This window comes from Centruroides sculpturatus, unplaced genomic scaffold (assembly GCF_000671375.1).
Source record: "Centruroides sculpturatus isolate CEXI.00-Female unplaced genomic scaffold, Cexi_2.0 scaffold914, whole genome shotgun sequence".
NCBI lineage: Eukaryota > Metazoa > Arthropoda > Arachnida > Scorpiones > Buthidae > Centruroides > Centruroides sculpturatus.
In genome coordinates this window covers 318,528-324,527 of record NW_019385339.1, presented here as the reverse complement: position 1 = coordinate 324,527, position 6,000 = coordinate 318,528, and positions in this window count along the sequence as shown.

Sequence of the window (6,000 nt, the reverse complement as noted above, 5' to 3'; positions counted from 1 at the left end):
ATATATATATATATATATATGTCCATATATAACGAAAGACAGCTTAGAAAACGTCACTTCCTGAATATCTTCTAAAAGCTTCTACTCCAAGACCGTTGCCATGGGCACCAGTTGAGAAAGTAAAAGTTGTATTGGAATAAGTTCTAGAATCGCCATAATTCAAAATCTATGCAACCGATTTTAATGAAATTTCCTGGGGAGTGTGCTTAAAGGTTCCTGAAAGACTTTTCCGAAGGTTTTAACAGTACACTCAACCGGAAGCTCAAAAATGGAGTTCCAAGGCCGACCGGAAGTAGAGCCGATAATTCTGTTAATAATGAACCGATGACCCCCAAATTTTGTGTCCGAAGACAACATGGGAAGACATATTATATGCGGTAACGAAAACCGGTTAATCGAAAATGCAATTTCCGGATAACCGAATAAAGTGGTTTTTCGGCCGTAATTTAAAAAATTTTATATTTAAAAGGTCCTACTTGACGTAAAAATAGTCCTTCAACCTTCCGGTTCACAAAAATATCAAACACATTAAAAGTAAACACTTAATAACGCAAAAATCACAATATAAAACCAGAGCTCAATTGACAGCATCCTATCCATCTGACTTATCGAATCGCTCTACTGTACAGTACAAACATTTCGAGTTATATTTCAAAGGAATATTTACACGAAAAGAAATTATTATAAAAATAATTCCCTAAGGACAAACCGCCAGACCAAGGCAACATTTAGGATGTTTGCCTTTAGTACTTTGAACACGACAAAACTTTCCATCCTTTTCTATAACTACAACATCGCATCTATTCAATATAAAGTATCTCAAACATTAAATGTAAACTCAAAATGTGTATTTTGTGTAAAATTTCGATATTTACCCAATATATGAATGTATGCTTGTATACCATAAATGGGCTGAACAGTTCCATTTTCTGACAGTTTAAACCAGTGGTTCTCAACCTTTTTTGTTGATGTACCCCATTAGCCCATTAGTTGTTTCTCAAGTACTCCTTATATTTTTGTATATAAATTTTATAATTACTGCGTTAGATGTATACAGCCCTTATAACTGAGTGCCATAAAAAATTTCTCACTAACTACAACTAAAAGTGGATTACTGTACTTATTTTACGTAAATAATAATCAATTTAAACAGATACTGTACTGTACATACATTTATTTATTATTATTTGACAAGTATATTATATAAAATCACAGAAGTCATTTCAATACGTGCATAAATTACATTTCCTAAAAATAAATAATAATAATTATCGATAAACAAAATTTAAGTTATTCTATAATAATTTCTAACAATTTAATGGGATATTTGTTGCCATAAATCTTCAGCAATTTTTTTCGAAATTTGGTTCCCACCTTCTTAACTGACAACGAATGTCTGCTGATGCGTCAAGCCTGTTTCTTTTTTTTGTCACAAATACGTCGTTAAAATGGTAAAAGTTTTCTTCAGACCTTTTAAATTGGACCTTGCATGGCTTTAGCTCCATCAGTGCAGATGTCGATGCACGTTTTCGAAGTAATGAAATAGATTGCTATTTCATTACTTCGAATGAAATCATCGATTTTATTGAAAATATCAAAACCCGTAGTTGTATTTTTTTAGGTCATCGCACATTAACAAATCGCAAAGCTCATCGTTGTACTGATATTTCACAAAAACTAAAAATACTGTCAATCTGTTGACATTGGTGCTTTCATCTATTCTAAAATTAATGCTCGGTTAAATCGAAATTTTTCATGACTACAGGTTCACTCGGCACTAACGGCACAAATAGACAGGTAAATCAAGTGGATGAACAAGTTGTTTGGACTGTTATAAGGGAAATCGGTGTTTATACTGGGATATTTTAAAGCAAGCTTTTGTCATTTCTTGTGTTAATAATTTACAGCAAATTCATTAACATACGCCATTTTATAATGAAAGTTAGATGTACCCCTTCGATTTATGTTCGTACCCCTAGGGGTACATGTACCCCCAGTTGAGAACCACTGGTTTAAAGGATACAAGTTTTGACGATGCTTCGCATTTCCAGGACTCACATTTTTCTTTTTCGTAGTAAGAATCCCCGAATTTGAACAATTTTCCTTTAATATAGCACTTTCCTACAAAAGTTATTAGTTCTTATAAAAATTTCATTAAATTATATTCTAACTTATAATGTACAATTATTAATTTATGAGTGTTTGAAATATGATCAATTTGTTATATTGCGCTTTGTTACATTTTTCATTCGGAAAATTCTCTCATTTTTGGGGTCTTCCAAATATAACAAAGCTTTAGCGAATAATTTAATGTCTCCCATACGCGTAATATAACGTAATGCTACTGTACTCGTTTCACATTTGTAAATATGCCCGTATATTTCCTAAACAAATCGTTTATAAAATACATTCTATTAAAATATGCAAAGAAATAAAATGTTAATATTAAAAACTTACCGTCAACGGTAGAAACCGCCATTATTGCAACGTAACTGTTAACTACAACCAAACTAGACACCAGACAAATTAAAGTGAAGGAAATCATTTTATTTTCTTTCTCTAGGAAAGCAGATAATTTATATTATAGAAACAGTTTATTACAAATGTAAATTCGTCTCTGTAATCCAAAAACACTTTGGTAGACGTATCCCACAGCAATTTCTGGTTAGCAAATTATCTTTTATTTTTCATTGAACTACAAATATATTTCGGGTTGGTATAATGTACTCCAACCTCTCCTCACTGCTAGTTCAAATAAACAAGAAATATTAAAACATGACTATGTTATATTATATGAAACAAACCAAATCACAAAAAACACTTACATTTTCTCATTATGTAAATTACAAAATTTTTTTTTTTTTTGTTTTTTCTCAAATTAGGGAGTGGGAGGGCAAACCGTCCTCATCCTTAATTTATATTTTAACATAAAAATGTGTATTCCATATTAATATACATCTAAAATTTAAACAACTGTAACTTCCAACAAACAAACTTCTATAATACTCACAATCATTTAAAATTTTTTTACACATTGGTGTATAACAGACGTAGTAAAAACTGTTAACACAGTGAAAACCTTAATATACGTATGTAAAAACTTTTGATACACAAACAACATCTTCATTATATCAGTACCAGGATTACAATGAAAAAAGTTCTTTTACAAAATAATTTTAACATGTTTAAACATAATTATAACATTTTAACTTGTTTTAGCGCCATCTATTATAATAATATTTTGTCATTCAATCCTACTGATGTTTAGATCTAACATTAAGCAGGCAAACACGAACAGTAACAAAAAAGAACTTTATTAGAAAAGGTTAGAACTGTCACAGACATCCTCGGGCAACACCCGGACAAAATCCAACGAACTTTCGCGCCTTTTCTTTTTTGACGNATAAAGGAAGATAAGACTAAACAATTAGTAATTATAGATAATGAAAACCTAATTGATAAAACGTTTGAACAAATTAATAATGATACTTATATAAAATTAAATTCTAACCCATATGAAGGTATAAAAGACAATTAACTAAATTGATCAAAAAAAGACAATAGTATGGACAATAGATTCGGCAAGCTATTGAAACATTGTAATAGAGTCTCATTAGTTATATCAATGTAGCATAAACACGAAGTATTTGAATTTCCTCTTGTAAATCGTCACCTTTATATCTCGATTATATTCGTTATTGGATGCTAAATCTAAATCCATAAATTATTCATAAGGTCGTCCTCGTGTTTAATATAGAAATGTTGCGAAGGAAACCAAAAATGGCACTTTGCTCTTCAAAAAGTACAGATTATTCCTTGGTATATTATTGCTAAAAACAATACAGTAATTTCTATGGAACTGTGTTTCGGGATTATTTGTACGCGTATCCGTTTCTTCGTAATCAAATAAACGTTCTCGTTTTCTCCATCCGAATACAAGAAGAATTTTTTTACCATATTCTGCGTTATAAATACTTAAACGTGATACAAGGAAGCTACCGTGGTTTAATGCATTTCCTGTGAGCACAACGTCACATTACCGCGAAAACTTTAAAAACCAAAAAACTAGACCCCGAATGGCGGGCCACCTTTAGACACTTGGCCCGTTGCCCGGCTCTAATGACGGCACCGAACAAAGCCAAACGTTTCCATCGATTCCAATGTAAAAGCGGACGATACGCACAGATACATTAGCAGATGCAGTGCCAGCAATTCAGGGGTTTCTTCCATAGCGTGATGTAAAAATCAATAATAGTCTGTGGGGGCAAGATATTTTTTACGAAATTTGAAGCTTAATATCTGCTGAGAATTTTTAAAATTTCTGAAATTTTGCCGTTAAATTTTTTATTTCGGTTATTTGCTTTTGATATGTTTAGGAAAATGAGAACACCGAATAGGGAGGAATGGCTGCATCGTATCTTTCGAACCAACCCGAAGACGTAAATTATAAATGATGGAAAAGTCCGGAAATAATGTTTGCACTTTTCGACTTTTGATGTGCAACTGAAAATTGTTCTTAAGTTCCAATCGACACAAACAGTTTTTTGCGGTGCAAGAATAACAGAAGGACAAAAGTATCGATGATCCAAGACCTCAGTTGTTCGTTTCGCAAAGTTTTTCTTCGAGAGTTTTCTTTATTCTTCTGCATATAAATACATTTTCTGTCTCCAACGGCGTTTCTTCCTTTCCGGATCGAGTGTTTTTCCAGAGCTACGAGTTCCGGAAATTTGCTACTTCTAACTACAATTTCCGACGTTCGGCCGAACGTAAGTTGTAATTTCCGATTTCCTTTGTCTTTATTACTCTTGTTTTTTTCGCCACCGTGAAGAATAAGGCTTCTACTATTCTATTTTAAATGCCTTTTCTGCGTTTATGCAAGAAATCGAACATATTTTTAGACCCTTCTTAACGATATTTAGCGTTCCATCGTGTATAAAGTTTACACGGGGAGATGGCTTTATTCGAACTCTTCGTCTTAATGTTCGATTTTATATTTATAAGATTTGGGAAGATCCAGCATATTTTTCGAATTTAGTATACCTGAAAAAGAACCCAGAAGGGGCAACGAAAACGTTTGTTATTAATCACTTAGTGGTTAGTGGTTGCTGCCAACCTTAATTATCGTTATCCCAGTGTAGTAAGCAGATAGCTAAAAATTTTATACTTAGTATCGAAACTTAATTGTTGCACTCAGTGAAAACGAGTAAGATCGGCTATAATCTACTAACCTTAATCTTTGCTATCGTTACTTTTTTCCCGAGCAACGCCAGGCACATCTGCTAGTTCACAATAACAGCATTAGCAACACCCCCGAACCTCATCGTTGATCAACGCCTGACGCGACCTGGCTTAACCCTCAACAGGCTTGCTAAATAAAGAGGCCCTCTTAGTGCCCAGAAGAGCGAGTGAAAAAATAAATAAATAAAACCCTTGGAGTGTCAAGTGTACCTTTGCCACTTTAACTGTTTCTCTAAAATTATCCTTTCTTAAAAGGAATGCGCTTACAAAAGAACAGAAAAACATTAGATCTGCAGAAAGTGTTTTTACAAATTACATAAGTTTATATAAATGTTATTAAATAAATGTTATTAAAAGTCTGTTTAAAAATACCTCTTTATCGAGGCATTTTTCAACAGACTTTTAATAACATTTATATAGGTCCGAACACATATTTTAATGTGTGCGAGAGCTCTCGACTATAGCTTGGATGCCTTAATTAGGCCGTAACAATTACTATTAATGTTTTACAAATATAAATATACAACAATTTATAATTGAGATTATTAATATATTAATTAATAATTTTAATCAATTAATTTATCAAACGTTTTATGTATAAAAAATTTGTNGCTCTCGACTATCGCTTGGATGCCTTAATTAGGCCGTAACAATTACTATTAATGTTTTACAAATATAAATATACAACAATTTATAATTGAGATTAAAATTATTAATTAATATATTAATAATCAATTAATTTATCAAACGTTTTATGTATAA